Source organism: Myotis yumanensis, unplaced genomic scaffold, assembly GCF_028538775.1.
Source record: "Myotis yumanensis isolate MYYU_CA2020_CCGP unplaced genomic scaffold, mMyoYum1.0.hap1 SCAF_8, whole genome shotgun sequence".
NCBI classification, from domain to species: domain Eukaryota; kingdom Metazoa; phylum Chordata; class Mammalia; order Chiroptera; family Vespertilionidae; genus Myotis; species Myotis yumanensis.
In genome coordinates, this window is record NW_027223759.1 from 30070896 (window position 1) to 30089778 (window position 18883).

General features: G+C 43.1%; 1 protein-coding gene across 1 annotated transcript in view; it reads left to right on the forward strand.

Moving 5' to 3' along the window:
- Nucleotides 1-8278: 8278 nt before the first annotated feature.
- The window catches only part of CAB39 (calcium binding protein 39), an 84463-nt gene continuing 73858 nt past the window's right edge, over nt 8279-18883 (forward strand). The window contains exon 1 of the mRNA XM_070422371.1: nt 8279-8619. The gene's annotated coding sequence lies outside the window, so the exon portion shown is untranslated. The remainder of the gene's footprint in view (nt 8620-18883) is intronic.

Below are 18883 nucleotides of genomic sequence, written 5' to 3' on the forward strand. Positions count from 1 at the left end.
GATCTGGGTCATCTCCAACACACTTTGTGTACCTCATGTACTACTCCTCAGACGCTGTGGCAATAGAAATAATATCTTCTGCATCGATCCTAAGATAGCCAGAGATATTGCAGTTCCTTGTTGGAGGCCCTGGTGGCAAGTGGAGGCCAGGTACCAAGTCCATCACCTACATCCTAGCTGCACCAGTCCGGGCATATGCCAGGGCATGCTGTCATCTGGACCACACCTGGACTGGAGAGAGCCTGTCTTCTGTACCATTCTAGGTGTGAACAATCCTTTCCACCCTGGAAGCAGTGGGTGGCAGCTTCCCCGGGCTCTCTTCCAACTGTAGCAGAATCTTAAGAAGGTTGGATTCCAGCCAAAGCCACTGCCTGAGTGTGTCTCTGGTGCCTCATCCCATTCCCCTGACCCCTAAATACCTCTTCTTCCAGAAAGTAGGCAAGTGCTCACGCTGCCAGAGGTTCCTAGTCACCCTTCACTCATATATGCCTGCATTGAAGCCTGTGGAGCATGAAGTTGCAGATTCCTGGTGAAATTGCCTAGAGGAAATCAAGTTTCAGCTTGATGGATTTGATCTGGGTCATCTCCAACACATTTTGTGTACCTCATGTACTGTTCCTCAGACACTGTGGCAATGCTTATAATGTCTTATAATGTCTGGCCTCCCCTTTGCTTTCTTCCTACTTTAATATTAGCTAGCTAGTTATGACAGTAACAATACTAGAAGCATAGCTAAATGGGTATATTCATCTTTTGAAGCTCAGGTCTTTCAACCACGACAATCTATAAGAAACTTTACTATAGGGAGTCGTTAGCATGTTTTTGACCACACCCACCAGGACTGTTGTCTTTTTTTAAAAAATATATTTTTATTGATTTGAGAGAGGAAGGGAGGGAGAGATAGAAATATCAATGATGAGAGAGAATCATTGATTGGCTGCCTTCTGCACTCCCCTCACTGGGGATCAACTTCACAACCTGGGCATGGGTCCTGACTGGGAATCTAACTGTGACTTACTGGTTCATAGGTCTATGCTCAACCCCTGAGCCATGCAGGCCAGGCAGGACTGCTGTCTTTGTAATGAAGGAAAACTGGGAGCTCCAGCTAAAACAGGACTTCCCAGAATCAGAGCTGGGGCCACGTTGCCAGTTTACTCATGTCTTGAGTTGTTAAGATGGTGGTTGTCCACAGGGGTAAGTCACAGGACGGCTGAACAGAGCCTCAGGGCACAGGTGCTTATTAGGACAAGTCGGAGTGACTTGCTGGCTGCCATCCAGGGGAGGTCCTCACTGGAGCACAAATTTCACCTGGTCATTAAGGAGATGATTTTATTCAAGCTACTGCAATAAGGAGAACATCCATTAATGAGGAACATCTCACTGAAAAGGGAGGGATCCTGGGGTTTTATAGGGGCAGGTAAACAAGGGAGTCATCTTAGAGTCTAATGGGTGTCATGAGGAAGGATGGAGATGAGACTTGCAGAACCTCCTTGAATTCCTTGAAGCTAAGATGTCTATGCTCTTGGTGATGTTGTGCATAGTCTTGTTATCTCTCATCGGAAGCATACATGACTCATTTTGTTGGACTTCCTTAGTGGTCCAGCAGCAGCGTCCAGGGAGAATTCCAACCCTGTGCACGATCTGCTGTGGTGTTGGTTCCTTCAAGGTGAATGCCAAATCACCAGCCTTCAGCTCACTGTGCTTTTTAATTTGGAGGGAAAGGCAAAGCAACCTGGATTCTGGTAGGGATCTGAGCAATCAAGTTTTAGTTCTTGGTGATGCCAAGTCAGGTGAGTGGAAGAAAAAGTTGAAACATTAGATTGGAGGATTGTAGTTGTATATTGAAGAAAACTGGAAGAATTGAAAATTTGGTAAGGATTGACCATTGGACAAGGCAAGAGATTGAATTCAAATTTTTCTCTTTTTTTTTTTCTGAGAGAGGAAGGGAGAGGGAGATAGAGGTAGAAACATCAATTGGCTGCCTTCTGAATACCCCCTACTGGGGATTGAGCCCGAAAACCAGGCATGTACCCTGACCAGGAATGGAACCGTAACCTCCTGGTTCCTGGGTTGGTGCTCAACCACTGAGCAACACCGGCCAGACCCCATCGGTATTTAAACATGCCCAAGTCTCAGCTATCTTTTAGACCCTCTCTTCACCAGGCATTCCTTTCCACTTTCCTGTCTTGAAAATACACATAAAATGCACATTATTTCCAAATCTCTCATTCACACCTAAACCCACTGCCAACCCAGTGTCTCTTCATCCATTGCTCCATTGGTACAGCTCTCTCCAAGGTCACTAAAATGCTCCTGTTGCCACATCCAACTGATAACTTTCAACCTTGTAGGTATTACTTGATCCTATCACATCACTAAACTATTCTTTCTCTTGAAATGTGCCTGTGGAACATAACCTGCTCCTGTTTTTCCGCCTGTCTTCTGATTGCTCCTAGATGATGTCCATCTAACTAACTAGCCATACTCTCCAAAAGCCTGCTTTCCATCCCATATTCTTCATTCTCTCCTACCATATATACGCATCAAATCACTAAATACTGCCTTCTAAATACTTTTTTTCCAATTGTTTCATTCTTGCCCGTGCCCCCTGCCATAGTCCTAGCTCAGGCCCCATTATCTCTTGCCAGGATGGCATTGCCTCCTACTGACCCCACTACCTCTGATCGGGCCTTCTTCTCATCCATGTGGCATAGAGGATCAGAATGGCGTTTCTAAATCTAAAGTACACACCTGAGCTTGTCATTCCATGGCTTAAAGTTTCAATGCTCACTTCATCCAACTTCTCTCCACTGTCTTCATGTTGAAACTCAGTCTTTTCAACATGGATGAAATGGCTTTTCATTATTGGACTTTTGCTCATCTCTCCAACCTTACCTGTGCCAACTCCCCTCCTCAATCCTGCTATTAGTGACAGTATGGATATACCTTGAGGGCATTCTTCTAAGTGAAATAAGCTCTACAGAGAAAGACAAATACTATATGTTCTCATTTATATGCAGAATCTAAAAGAGCTGAGCTCATAGAAATAGAGAGTATAATGGTGGTTGCCAAGGGCTGTGGGTAGAGAAAATGGGGAGATGTCTGATCAAAAGATACAAATTCCTAGGTATAAGATAAATAAGGTCTGGGGATCTAATATTCAACATGATGACTATATTTTATACTAGAGGCCCAGTGCATAAAAACCATGCACTGGAGCGAGGAGAATGCCTCAGCCCGGCCTGTCCTCTCGCAGTCCAGGACCCTTTGGGGGATGTCCACCTGCCGGCATCCCAGGGGGATCGGGCCTAAGCCAGCAGGCGGACATCCCTCTTGCAATCCGGGATCCCTCAATCCTTACCACCTGCCTGCTCACTCCTTACCGCTCAGCTTGCTGCGGTTCACTGCTCCTTAGTGGCAGGCTCCTTACCACTCGGCTCTCTGCTCCTTAGCGCTGCCACAGAGGCAGGAGAGGCTCCTGCCACCACCGCTGCACTCGCCAGCTATGAACTTCTGGCTGAGCAGCTGCTCCCCCTGTGGGAGCGCACTGACCACCAGGGGGCAGCTCCTGCATTGAGTCTCTGCCCCTGGTGGTCAGTGCACATCACAGCAACCAGTCGTTTGGGTCGTTTTGCCATAACGGTCACTTAGGCTTTTATTATATAGATAATTGAAAGTTATTGAGAGTAGATCTTAAATGATATCACCACACACATATACACAAAATCAAAATTATGTGAGGAGATGAAGGTGTTAACCAACCTCACTGTGGTAATCATTTTGCAATATAAACATGTATCTAGCCCTAGCAGGGAAACTCAGTTGTTTAGAGCATTGTCCTGATACACCAAGGTTGCAGGTTTGATCCCTGGTCAGGGCACATACAAGAATCAACCAATGAGTGCATTAATAAGTGGAAAAACAAATCGATGTTTCTCTCTCTTCCTCTCTATCTCTCTCCCCCTTCCTCTCTCTAAAATCAGTAAATAAATTTTTTAACACATGTATCCAATCATCATATTGTACACCTTAAACTTATATATGTTGTATGTTAATAATATCTCAATAAAGCTGGGAGGGAGGGGTAATTACAATAAAAAATTCTCCTCCTCTAAGCTCTACAGATTGAACTACTCATGTGCACTTCCCCAAATTCACTGTGCTTTCTGGCTTTTGGTGCTACTTGAATGGTTTTCCTTGAGCATTTCTCTCCATCTCCAACTGGCTAAATCTTATTCATGCTTCGTCTCACTATTGCCTGTTGACTTATGTGTCTCTCCTGGACTACAAGCTCACTGAGTTGCTCAATGTCTCATTCCCACTGCTTGTGCTCAGTAATTATGTGCTCTCAGTAAGTATTTGTTGAGTAAACAGAGTTTCAATGAGCTTTAGAGCAGGTTTGGTGGGTATGAGGCTATGGGAAGGGTGGGTAGATGGGAGGAGCAATTAAACAAGAGAGTTATAAAGTTCAAGCTTCAAAGGTACAGTGGTGGTGACCGAGAGACCCCGGGTGGGGCTACCCAAGTGATTGTTGAGGTGGAGTGGAAGTGAAGGTCACTGGGGCAGAGAATAGGAGGGAACTATGATCCAACACATGAGATGAGTAGTACTTACGTTGCCAAAGAGAAGTTTGGTATGGAGTGGGGTAGAAGGGAAGCTGTGAGTCAGGCTCCAAAGTCTTTTCACAGGTGGTGTGATTAAGGAGGGGAGGTGCCTTCATCTCATGACCCAGCTTCAGCGGAGGAGAGGAAGGGAAATGATAGTGATGGAAGATTTATACAAGACCAATCATGACTCTGGAGAATGGCTACCCTGCCTTCTGAACCTGAGATCTATGGACTCGGCACAGGAGAGTGAGGTGTCTCTGTGAAGAGGGTTTCAAGGTGAAGAGGTGGAGGAATTTCTCAGAAAGAGTTTGTGCCTACAAAAAAATATATGTATTAACAGAATGGGCTTTCCAGAGAGCCCAGTGGAAGAAAGTAAGTGTAAATTTAAGTGGTCAAATGACAGGGCTTCTTCTGCTTTGGCTTCAGAATTTGTTCCTGCGGCAGAAATTTCTGCTGTCTTGCTGGAATCCTGCTCTGACCCTTTCAGTAAAGGGATAAAAAACTTGCATATGGGTTGTCCACCCCCCTGCAGTCACTCATTCTGTGAGAAATTGGGTCTTGACTTGTTTTTGTGGGATGTCAGCACAATCAAGGCCTCCCTTTGGGATTACAATAAAAGAGGACTCCCGTCTTTAAAAAAAAAAAAAAAAGGAAAGAAAGAAAGCTGTAGGGGTAAAGTCCTTATTGACCAAAGTTTCAAAATTAGATAAAACTTCCAGTCCGCCTCTCAGGAGGGCCTGGCACCTCCCTGCCATGGTTACTGGAAAGAAGCAAAGAGCAGCTCGGGGACCAGCTGGCTCAGACCTTTTAGTCAGCTGGCTTCTCTCTGGCCTACATGGCTACGGCTTTTCTAACAGCTTCTAATATGCTTGAGATAATTGTCTGTGGTTGGGATGGACTTTACTTTTAACGTGCTGATATTTTATTTATATTTCAAACTTTTTATTTAGGTTTTCCCTATATACTTACTAGCAATAATAGTCTAGTTTTCTTTTTGTGTCAGTTGCTTTATTGAGATTTTGTATCAAGATTGTAATGAGAACAAGAACAATCAGCACCCTCCTACCCCCTTCCCAGACCAATGGAATCACTATCAGCATTTCAATGGGAGGCCCCAGTCATTAAGCTAATTACGTGGACATTATAGTTTGAGAAGCTGCCCCAGGCCTTGTCATTTACTGAAAACTGCTCCTTCCCCAACATCAGTGTAAGCAACCTGGCTCTCCAGCCAGCACTTCCTTCATTCCAGCTCACTCCCCATCCTGTGCTGGTTCTAATAATCCTTTCACCCACCATTTCATGGGTCCTCCAACTCCTACAGGACGTCTCCCTCCTACTGCCTGCACCTCCACCCCCATTTCCTCACTGCCTCCTATTTGGCTTGGATTCAACAGTCAGCCATTACTATTATTACTTTCTTGTATACACTCTCTCCTTCCTTTGCTTATTGTCTCTGCATGGAGTTTCCTAACAGAAATAACCCTGGTTGAATACAACGCCTTCCCAGTAACCTGTGGCTCGTGAAAAACACAGAATAACCCTGCTGACCGGTCCTGCTTCACTCCTCCTCTTCCCTCAAACTTCCAACAGCTCCTCCCCTCCAGGCTCTGAGCTGATGATGTGGCCTCCCATCCTAAAATAAAAAACACACAGACAAAAAGAAAGAAAGAAAGCAAACAAACATTCCTTTGACCCTACATTCTTTTCCAGCTGCCACCTCATTTCTCTGCTCCTCTTTATAATAAAACTTCATGAGAGTTCTCTACACTCATGTTCTCTCTTTCTAGAGCCCCATTCTCTCTAGAGACCACTCCAGTCAGGCTTTTCCACCCACCTCTGCTGAAACAGCTCCTACCAAGGCCACTAGTTACCTCTATGGTCCTGACACCAATGGCCAATCACCAACACCAACCTTGCTTGAACTATTAGCCAGAATCGGTGTCATTGATCCGTCCTCCATCCCTTGCTCTTCCAGCACATGAAGCTCTCCTGTGCCTTTTCCTGCCACCCTGGCTCTTCTCCTCAGCAACTTTTGCTGGTTCCTTGTCATCTCTCCCTGAACTCTCAAGTGTTGGGGGCTTCCTGCTTTTCCTTGGCTTTGCCCTTTATTAACACTCACTCCCTAAACATTATCCCATTGAGTCTTGAGATTTTACTTGCTCTGAGGACTCCCAAAATTCTATCTCCAGCCCAGACCTCTCCTCTAAACCCCAGATTTCTATATCCATCTCCCTACTTGGGTGTCTCACAGGCAGTTCAAAGTAAATATGCCCCCAAATGTATTCCCGATTTCTTCTCTTCACATCTGCTTCTGTTTGTCTTCCCTACTTTACCAAATTGTAATTTCCAAATGCTTGATAAAATAACAAACAAACAAATCCTTAGAAATAAAATTCTGTCCATTCTACCTTTTAAATGCCTTTAGAACCCAACCACTTTTACTCCTCCTTGGACCCAGCCTGTCTTCTGTCGACTGGATTATTTCAAAAGTTTTCTAATCGGTTTCCCAGCTGAAAGCCTCATGCCCTTCAGACTGGTCTTCACAGCACAACCAGAGTGGTCCTTTTAAAATGTCAGACCACATCCTTTCTTTGCTCAAAACCCTCCAAATAGCTTTCCATCTCATTCAGAGTAAAAACAACAAAGATCTCATTTCAGCCTATATGGTTCCTGTTCTCTGCTCATCTCTGCTCTCTTCCCACCCTCAGGGGTCTCACCTTGCTGGGGTCCATGGCATCCCACCTCAGGGCCTTGCTGTTCCTTCTGCCTTTCCATGCACATAGGGCACAACATGCTCTTTATTCATGTGGCAGCTACCTGTACAGGAGAGCTATAAATAATAATACCCTGCACTCTCTCCCTCCCTGGCCTGTGTTGCTTTTCTCCATAGCACTGAAAACCATCCAATGTCATATATGTGCTGTTTATTGTTTGTCTCAGGAGCAGGGAATGTTTTGTTTACTGCCCCACCACCTGGAACAGTGCCTGCACATAGTAGATGCTCAAAACCCCTGTCCAACTACAAAAAAAAAAAAGGCAACAGAAAAAAACAAAAGTAAACATGTTCAACATTTCCATGTTCCAGACTCTGCTGTCTGGGCTCTGCAATGCCTTTCCTCCTTCATCCTCATAAGCCTATGTTCCTGTATTCTTATACGAGTGTATGAAAAACCCAGACATAGGGACAGGAAATAACCCATGGAGACTAATGCTGGAGCTGGGGTTTAAATCCAGGCTGTTGAATCCTATTAATCTGGATCGTTCTATCACTGTCCACACTCTCTCTCAGAGCACGCTAAAATGAGAGTTACCTGTCCCTCACATGGATGATAGTTTCAATCTACACAAAGTCGGCACTTGGTCTTTAGCAGAAATAAAGCTTTGTTAAGAGTTGAGGAAGTGGTTGTGGAAAGTGAGCGTGAGATTCCTCCAGGAACCGTGCTTACACAGAAAAGGGGGCTGAGCACCAACATTAAAGTGGCAGATGAAAGAAGAGGAAGTCTCCATTCTCAGCTTCTGCATTTCTCTGCGTCCCCTCCCAACTCAACCTGGCCAGGGACTCCGGCGCCGAGTCCGCCCGGTCGCCAGGGGGCGTCGGAGGCCGAAGGGGGCGTTGCGGCGCCGCCCGACGTCGCGCCCTTGGCGGCTGCGCAGTGCGCACGTCAAAGCCGGGCTCTGTCCGGGAACGGGGAGCGGCGCGGCCTGGGAGAGACCGAGTCTCCGGGAGCCGGGCGAAGGCAAAGGCGGCGCCGGCTCTGCAGCAGCAGCCGCAGCCCAGGCGATCGAGCGCAGCAGTGAGGCGGCCGCCGCGGGAGCCCCAGGGCCGCCATCTGCCCGCGCAGCCGCCGCCGCGGGAGCCCGTCATTGGGAGCAGGAGCCGGCGGAAGACAACGGAGGGGCCGAGCGCCCGAGCCGTGCCGAGGGGACCGAGCGAGCAGCCCGAGGCGGCGGCGGCCGAGGACGGGGACGGCGACGACGCGGAGGCTGAGAGGGAGCCGCCCGGCCCAACCCCGTGAGTGACCCTGGGCCCTGCCCTGCTTGCGGCGCGGACGCCGGCTCGGCTTCCGCCTGCCCTGCCCGGCCCGTCACCGGCCCCGGGGCTGCCTCCATTTTCTCGGGCCGCTGCGGCCCGGCTTCTCGCGGAGCCTTCCCCTCCTGCTCTCGCCGATGCCGCGCCCAGGGGCCTGCGGCGGAGTCTGGGCACCCGGACTCTCCCGCCGCTCTTCCGCGGGTCTCTGGCCGGGCAGGCGGCGGCGCGGGGACGTCCCGGCCGGAGTCCGGAGGGCAGGGAAGTGCGGTCCGGGCCAGCTGTCACTCCCATCAAACATGGGCCCCCGGTAAACTTTCTGCTCCCCGGAGGCAGGTAGTATCGCCGTGCCGTGCCGTTCGGGAAAATGCCTAACTGACTTCTGGTGCGGAATTGTGCGGCCGGAGCGTTCCCGAGTTCGGTTGAACCCGCCCGGGCGCTGACTGCGTGCGGGCGCCCTGGTCGTCCGCTCCGGAGGGATTCAAAGGTGAACCCGGGCCCGCGGTCTCCTCCCGCGAGGAGCTTACGCCCTGGTGTGGGTGATAAGAGCCGGACACAGATAATACGATACCAGGAAGGCGGCAGTAAAAGTCTTATGAAAGAACTGCAAGGTGCTAGAAAGGCACCCGGGGAAGACGGGACCCATCAGCCACTTCCGCCTCGCAGAAGTCTGGAAGGCTTCCTGGGCGAGGCTGTGCCTAGGGGAGTCTTCCAGGCCTAATGGGATTTGGGAATGAAGGTTGCAGAATAGACAGTGTGTAGAGAGGAACCGCAAAGCTAGAGGGCAAAGGTAAAAAGGCATGGTGTGGAAAGAGTGGGTAATTCGTTTGGGTGCCCAGGACCTTGGTGGGAAGTGGGGGTGTGCTAAAGGGGGATTTGGGGACCTGAACCTTGAATGCTGGAGAGGAGCGGTTTGAGTGGCATTCTGCAGGAAACTTAGAGCTCGTTTCTCAGTGACTCATGAGCCTGGAAGTGTAAGCTAGGGGGTATCACAGGCGCTCTTGTGAAAGAAAGGGGAGAAGGAGGCCCAGTACAGAGTTGGCATTCTGTGACTTGAATATAATGTAGTTTGAGATCGATTCTGACAGCTTCCCAGATATTTAAGTAAGTCCACGTCCAGTCTAAGCTAAGTACCTTTTGCAAAAAGCTTCATTAGAGATATCAGGCACTTAAGAAGTAATGGAAAGATGTGTTTAAAATAAACTCATCTCCACACAAGGTGTTTCTGTTGGTGCAGTTCACTAAAATGCATCAAAACTTCTTGCATTGTGTATTAGGTGTCTGCCCTTTGGAATTACTGACCTGAACATAACTTCTTTGAGATGACATTTGTGCAAAGCAATCTAAATTGATTATTTTAAAAATCAAATTGTTGCTAATATTCTGGGATAGAAAGTTGGACATGGAACCTTTTTTATAGAAAGGTAAAATTTATTTATTTTTAGTTCTGAAAATCTTTATAGGAGAGCCAGAAACAAAATTCTCTAGCTTTATTTCGTATATTTAAAAGACATTACTAGCAAGTAATTAGCTGTATTTGAAGTCTAGAATCTATGGAAACAGTTTAGAACCTGTGTTAGTTTTGTAAGCAGGTATTTGTTGTTTGCTTATATGACAAGTCAACGTCAACTTTTTTCAATTAAAAAAAAAGTTGTTAAATGCAGGAAATACTGGAAATTTTTAAAAATTTATATAATCTTATCACTTAGATTTGGTTACTGTTAACATTTTTTGCATAAGTCTTTTATGATTATTTTTTCTTTACATAATGAAATAAACTGCGTATATGTAACACTTTTAAGCTTTTTTTGCCATTAAATATCTTCATATAAAAATATTTTTACCCAAGTAAGAGAAGTCTTCTTAAATGTATTATTTTCTTTCTGACATGGTTGCATTATTTATGTCAGATAAAATGCAGTAGTCATGCATTTTATTTAATAACTACTATTGTGGACAGAATTTTTTTCTCAAGGTTTCTTGTTTGAAGTATATTTATTAACTTCTCTGTATAATTTAGATCCTGTTGCTTGTTGAATAAATATTACTTAAGACGCATCTTGTCATCAGGTATGGAAAAGATCACACATTTCTGCTATATGAGAGGATGTGCTTTTTAAAAAGGCATTATAAAAAGATTACTTTATAGCTGACTAGAGGCCCGGTACACGAAATTCATGCACAGGTAGGGTCCCTAGGCCTGGCGGGCAATCAGGGCTGATTGGGGGGCTGATTGGGGCTTCCGGCTGTCAGCCGGGGCCTTCCTTCATTCCACACCACCCCCTGGTGGTCAGTGCACCTCATAGCAAGTGATCGCAGTCCCGGTCTCCCTGTTGAACTCCCGAGGGGACACTTTGCATATTAGCCTTTTATATATATAGATATCTCCCACACAATGTAATGCACCTCCCATTTCTACACCCCACCCACACAAATAGTCTTTATAGGGCCATCCATATAGGCCAGCCGTTCTCAACCTGTGGGTCGCGACCCCTTTGGTGGTTGAACGACCCTTTCACAGGGGTCACCTAAGACCATCCTGCATATCAGATATTTACATTACGATTCATAACAGTAGCAACATTAAAGTTATGAAGTAGCAATGAAAATAATTTTATGGTTGGGTCACAACATGAGGAACTGTATTTAAAGGGCCAGAAGGTTGAGAACCACTGATATAGGCTAACTACTTTTTAAAAACATATATATATTTTTTTTTACAGAGAGGAAGGGAGAGGGATAGAGAGTTAGAAACATCGATGAGAGAGAAACATCAATCAGCTGTCTCCTGCACACCCTCTACTGTGGATGTGCCCACAACCAAGGTACATGCCCTTGACTGGAATCGAACCCAGGACCCTTCAGTCCTCAGGCTGAAGCTTTATCCACTGAGTCAAACTGGTCAGGGCAAGGCTAACTACTTTCGATCGTGACATTACAAAGGTTCAGGCTAAATGCATTTAGTTTTCTGTTGGCATTTCTATAGTAAATATAGAATTTGTCATGAAATAATTTGCTGCTGTAACAAAAAGGACTTCTTGTTTTATTTCAGGCACTTCACTTTAGTTCATTATCATTTCAGGCTGCAGGTTCTTGTTTAAACCAGTTTTTCCCCATGTGCTTTTCATTCTAAAATGTATTAATGAGGTCTCTGTTTCTGTTTCTAATGACATAAAAAGTGAGCTGCTGAGCTAGATTGTATACATTTTCATAAAGTCAATATAAAAGAATAGCTGAGAAAGTCCAGCTTAAAAATGGGGTTTAGTTTTATAATTTGGTTTTATTTGAATCTTTATTTATATATTGCCAACGTGTATGCCACAGGCATCCTTTATTACTTTTGAATATTTACTAAAGTCTTTTCTTTTGATCATCTTTTGTAGGTTATATATTTCTGTTATTACGCCCTACTTCCCCAAGAGCTTTTTTCCCAAGAGGAGTTGATCACTGATCATTCAGGTTCACCATCTGCCATAAAAATACAGATTCAAATCCAAATTGTCCCCCTACCTGACATCCACAGCACACAAAAATAAAACTCAATATAGGGTAGAATTTCATTTCAGGTAATGTGTTCTGGTTACATTTCTGGTGGTGTTTTTATTTTTTAAATCTATTTTTCTCTTTTCCATGGCTCCTTTTAATTAGTTTGATTTTATGAATGTTGTCTTGTGTTATAGAAATAGGAGTGTCATAGATGGATTAGTATGGATAATGGCAAAATGTTGGTAAAATTTTGGTATGTGATGAAATTGTGGGAAAAACGGTCAGATATCTGACCCTCTAGCTTGGATTACTTGTCACTTGTTTTGTTGTTCAATTATTGAGGTGTAAAGATCTTGTATTTGTGTGGCTGCATATCAAGCCAAGTAGCCTAAAAATTGCGTAATAATTTAGTCATCAGTCTATATTTTGGTTTTTATTGGAGAGAAGATTGGTATTGGATCCATCTCAAATTTAAGAAGGAATTGAGCTGTATGAGAGTTCTTTGAGTGTCTCACCACTCTAATGCCTTTCCAATTGGACCCTAATCATTATCTTTATCAGTCCATATAGTATGGGGTGGGTAAAGTGAGGCAAATATCTCTACCACCAGCATTTGTAAAGTAGACCAGTCTGGGAGGAAATCCTATATAATAAAAGGCTAATATGTAAATTGTCCCGTTGACCAGGAGTTCAACCAGGAGTTTGATCAGGGGGCAGGCCCGGCTGATCAACTGCCCATGGCCCCTGCTTCCACCAGCCCCGCCCCTGATCAGCCCCCCCACCCTGATCAGGGATGGTGCTAGCCAGCAAATCTCCCTCGTCCCCTCCCCCAGGCTTGCCCGGCCCGATTGGCCCTGATCCGGCCAGGCTGGCTGGACCCCACCTGTGCACGAATTCGTGCACTGGGCCTCTAGTAAATAAATGTTCTGTTTGTTTCTCAGGCCTTCCAAGTTTGTGAAACAAGTTATTGAAGGACTGAGTGACATATAATGGTGATGAAATTAAGGTTAACAGCTTGTTGCTATCAGCATTTTGTTTTAGAGTGTGCATATGTGTGCATCGTCCTCCAGTGTGTTATTTCTACCTCACTGAGTTTCCTGGCCCCACTGTGCTTTTAACTTTCTCTAGAGATAGAAGAGGTCTGATGAAGGCAGAATTGTGGTTTGTTAGTAACTGTGATGTTAAGCTGGCAGAGGAGGGAGGAATGATATGCAGAGAATTGTAAGAGGTCAGTCAGGTGTGAAGTGGCCCCAAAGGAAAGAGGTAAATCCTCCCCTAGCTATTTATGTTGGCAGTGTCTAGCACATACCAGTTTGCATAATCCTTAATAGATAGTGTCTAACTTGAGATTGTGTTTGTGTTTGCTTGTTTATATGCATACATGCATTTTCATATGCATATTACAAAGATGAGGAAACCTAGTTAACCAAAGGTTAGTGGCTGACTGGTTTTATGGTAGTTATTCCTTGGGAGCATTATCCAGCAGATAACTTGTTGATGACCAAGAAAATAATAATGCCAAAATATCACAACACTTTGATTCTTTTGATAAAATGTTCATTGGAGAAGCAACATATACATTTTGTAGCTTTATCTTAATTAAGTGGCTACTTTATAACTTTGATGAATTGTAGCTTGCTCTTTTACAGAGTGCTATTAACATGTTAGTCACTGTTCTCTCCCTCCACAGATTATGTATCAGCTGTATTCAGGCACAAGGAAGGAATAGCATGAACAGATTTTTGTTTACATGTCTCTAGTGAAGGCTTACTCTGCAATTTACAGAATTCTGAGACTCAGTGGTTAAAAAGCACAGATACAGCCAGACCCCCTAGATCAGTGGTCAGCAAATTCATTAGTCAACAGAGCCAAATGTCAACAGTACAACGATTGAAATTTCTTTTGAGAGCCAAATTTTTTAAACTTAAACTATATAGGTAGGTACTCCTAAGACTTAGGAAGAGCCACACTCAAGGGGCCAAAGAGCCGCATGTGGCTCGAGAGCCGCAGTTTGCCGACCACAGCCCTAGATGGTTGAACCCTCAACCTGCTTTGGGCTCTGTCACTTTAGGCAAATTCCTTCACATATCTGCAAAGATTATAGGGGGCTTAAATGAGTTACTACATCTAATGTGCTTATAACGGGGCCAGGCACATACCAGATGGGGGACAAGTTCTGTGATGGTGCTGATGGTACACTGTTCAGATGGAAGAAACGTGAGAACTTTAGAAAACCTCTAGTCAGAATGTTTTTTTCTGTAGTTGAGAACACTGAGGCCCACTGTAACTTGAGCAGTGTGTGGCTTTGAGCTGTAACTGGTGCTTTCTGTGAAGTGGAGTCACTTGCTTAGGGTCATGCAGCTTATTAGCCACAGGACTGAACTAGATAGAGCCTGGTTCTCCTTATTCTTTATCCAGTTGGCTTGGAAGAAATTGCATAAATTACTTTATGCAGTAATGTTTTCTTTCAATTTTTTCGCTAACATTTACAAAGATTATATTCACATCCTAAATGTTCTTTGTTTCATAAATCTTGTTTTAAGGTGTTGAATATACTAACATCTATAATTATGATTGTAGCTGGAAAGTGGTGTGGGGGTAGTTGTATGAAGTTAAAAGTTGAAATAGTCAAGGGAGATGGACAAAAATAGATTGAGGGAGAAAATTACCATTTCAGTACCATTAATTTTAGGGCAAACCTGAGGTGGTAGGTAGTCTTGTCTCCCAGGATCATTATAGATGGGAAATGAAAGTGAGGACTTGTTCAGCGTCACACAGACATTCACAGTTGAGCTAGGATTTGAACCCAGATTTGCCTCACTCCAAAACGTGTTTTATTTTCCTCCATATGTTCTTGGTTTCTTGTTGATAATTTTTTATTTAGTACTTTAGAGTGAAGGTTTGTAAATATCGCCTAATGATGATTTTAATAGGTTTCTAGACAGTAACCACATGTCATAATACAAAATAAGATGGTTTATTCTAAGTGCTCTAGTTGTATAGAGTCATAATTTGACTAGTGGTTTATAGTTTTAGTTAGTTCAGTAGTGTTTATTTTCCATGTGAGTCTTGTAGAGAAGATGGGAGGCCTTGAGCTACAGAGGGAAATGCAGAAGCCTGGGAATTGGAAGATCTGGCCTGGGTCCTGACTCAATGACTAATCATGTCACTCTGGGCAAGTCACTCCACCTTTCTGGGCATCATCAGCCATCCCATTATTCTACTAGGGCAGTGGTTCTCAACCTTCCTAATGCCGCGACCCTTTAATGCAGTTCCTCATGTTGTGGTGACCCCCAACCATAAATTATTTTCGTTGCTACTTCATAACTGTAATTTTACTACTGTTATGAATCGTAATGTAAATATCTGATATGCAGGATGTATTTTCATTGTTACAAGTTGAACATAATTAAAGCATAGTGATTAATCACAAAACAATATGTAATTATATATGTGTTTTCCGATGGTCTTAGGCAACCCCTGTGAAAGGGTGGTTCGACCCCCAAAGGGGTCGCGACCCACAGGTTGAGAACCGCCATACTAGGGGGACCAGATTGAAAACCCTTCAAGTCTCTTGCTCTTATTTTCAGTGATCCTATGTGTAGGCTTTCTGACTGCCTTTTTTCCTGTACTAAGTACTGTTTCTTTTTGTCTGTGGTCTTGAAATCAATTTCTTTATGAGAACTTTCTGGCACATAACCATACTTTAACATTTTTTTCTCCTGGTTGGTCAGGTGCCTGGTGTTATATACCACAGTAGGGTAGTTCTCTGCTTCAGGGAATGTAATATCAAAATGTGTATCTTTAAATTTTTTACTTTCATACTTACGAATAAATGGTTAACAGCTAGATGTTATATAGTTGTAAAGTACAAGCTTTTAGTAAGTTAATGATTAACAAAATCCTCAAGCCTCACATTAAGTTTTACTGTCAACTTTTAAGTACCATAAGCTAAGAAGTTCTGTGAGTTCTTTGTTTTGAGGAAAGGAAAAACTTTAACCAAGGCAATGGAAATGGAAAAGAAAGGACCAAAAAGGTAGAATTGAATTTGAGGATGTGAAAAACATGCATAAGATAGTATGCATGGCTATAATTGTTACTAAGCTTCTGTCTACATAAAGGTGGTATGCTAACCTTGATCATAGGATTGTTTCTAGCCCAGGGTTCTATCAGTGATTAGAGATGATGGTGATGTTCACCACCCCTGAGCATTCACAACTCCTCAAACATATATTATGGATTAATTTGTTCCACAAGCAGTTTTTATTGCCCATTAAGCTGGGTTCTGTCCTATATGCCTGTCCCAAAGGGCTCCTAGACTAGGTAAACAACTGTTCCCTTCTTTGATGGCATGTTATTGGCCAGTTCATTTACTTCTGGATTCCCCAGCAGGGAGACAGAAACTCAGGTCACTAACATGATCTTTGCAGATATTTAGTCTCTCTGTTTACAGTGTGGTTTTTTTCTTTGTTCAGCCTTTGTTCCAGTGTGAGTTACAAGTTTTTCCTCTGTATGTAAGTTTCATCTCAGTAGGCTTCCTATGTATGTAAATTTCGTACAGTAGATTATAATTTATTTGAATTGCAGGTTTCTTTTTATCTTTCTTCATATCTTTTCTCTAGTCTTCTTCCGTTTCATGTTTTCAAAGTATAATACATTGTTTCTGTACATATTTATTAAATGATACAACTCTGTATGTTCTGATAAAACTGCTCAGCAGAGATGAAATACTTAACCAAATTACAATTTTCTGTTAATTTTATTTATCTCTGCTATATTTGTGCTTATTTGCTATAATAGCTGTAGCTTATGAAGACCCTTTCCCTAATAAGTTTACATAAAGCAGTGCTTTCCACATTGTGTTTTGCAGAATACCAGTCTTATGAGAGATTAGGAGCTGTTGGTGGGAGAGGTTACAGAATGAAATATCTGTTTAGGAAAACACTGAGTTAAAAACAGTTAATCAGATTTAAAATTTGAGGTAGTTGTGTAATTTTTCTGTAGAGCTTGTCAGGGTTATTTATTTATTTATTTATTTTTCACAGTGTAAAAAGTTTATTTAGCCTTTAAGAGAGAAAGTCACAGAGGCTGAAGAAGTGAGCCAGCTGGGCTGCATGAACTCACAAAACAAGTTACAAAGGCAAAAGAAGGTCTCTGGGAGCTTAGGAGAAAGAAAGCAAAGGATACGTGCCTAAGGAAAGAAGTGGGGGAAGGTGTGGGCATACTTGAGAGAAAGCGTGCCAGCGTTTTTAATGTGCATTGTGACTGTCTAGGAAGGAAATATTGTGTACAGTATTTCCCAATTTGCCAAGATTATTTGGTCACAAGAATACCCCCTCCTCTAGAAAATACACTCAAAACATCTTGAAGGAAGGTTCTATTGCAAAACAATTTGGAAACCCCCTTATTTACATACTAATATGTAATTCAAAGCACTTTTTTAAAAAACTTTTTAAAAGATATGTTGATTTGAGGGAGAGAGAGGTAAGGTGAGAGAGAAAGAGAAACATTGATTTGTTGTTTCACTTATTTATGCATTCTTTGGTTGCTTCTTGTATGTGCCCTGACCAGGGATTAAACTTGCAACCTTGGCATATTGGGATGATGCTCTAACCATTGAGTACCCGGCCAGGGTTCAAGTAATTTACTTTGTGATTAGAATAATTACTTCTATCAGGTCTGGAATCCAACTAAGGTTGGAATAATTTATTTTCAGTTTAGCATGAACATCTTAAATGAGTGGCTTTTCAATCCTTTATTTTATTTTTTTAATTTCAACCCACACTAAGAAATTTACATTTTGCTCAGTGACCCAGCACATACATTAGCACACTGTCCAAACTGGAAAAGAAGTTTCATGAAACAATACCTAGACCTCACTGTAGTGAGTGAGAAAACTAGAGCCCAGCCTAAAGATAAGAGGAAAAACTCTAACCTTAGAATTCCTGGATATTGTTTCTGGTTGTGTTTTCTTGGCCTGTTGTGAAAAGCCAGTTTTGCGTTGAGTAGAGCCTACACATAAAGTAGTTGTGAGAATTCAGTAAAAAATGCTTTGCACAATGTGTCTGATATGCTAAGTGCCCAATACATTTTAGCTTTTATGATAACTGAAGCCCTAGAGCTCTTTCTGCTGCAACATACACACACTTTCAAAAGTATTTTAAGACTTTGAAAGTGTTGAAGCAGCCTTCAAGTGAACTTCGACTCTGATATGTAGCTGGATGTATCATTGTTTGTGATCTTAGTTGCTGAGCTTTATGCTGTATTATTGTATGTAATTTATTCTTTTTTTTTTAACAGCACCTTAAATTTAGAAGAATCGTCATAGCATGTATTTAAATACTAATACGTACATATCTACACCAGTAATTAAATTAGCATGCTTATAGTTTAGAACAATGGTTCTCAACCTTGGCTGCACATTAGAATCACCTGGGAATCTTTTTAAAATCCTGATTTCTGGGCCTCATCCTCCGGAAATTCTGTTTCTTTGTTATGGGGTGGGGCCACAACATTAATAACAAAGAAACAGAATTTCCGGAGGATGAGGCCCAGAAATCAGGATTTTAAGAAGATTCCCAAGTGATTCTAATGTGCAGCCAAGGTTGAGAGCCACTGATTTAGAACAAGGTAAAAATTGCTGTTCCGTGTTTTATCCCTGTTTCTGCAGTTTTTTAATTCCCCCACCGTCAGTATTTTATATTTCTATTGGTTTAATTTTGTAGAAAAGAGACAGTTAGAGGAAATTAACAATGGTGGGAGC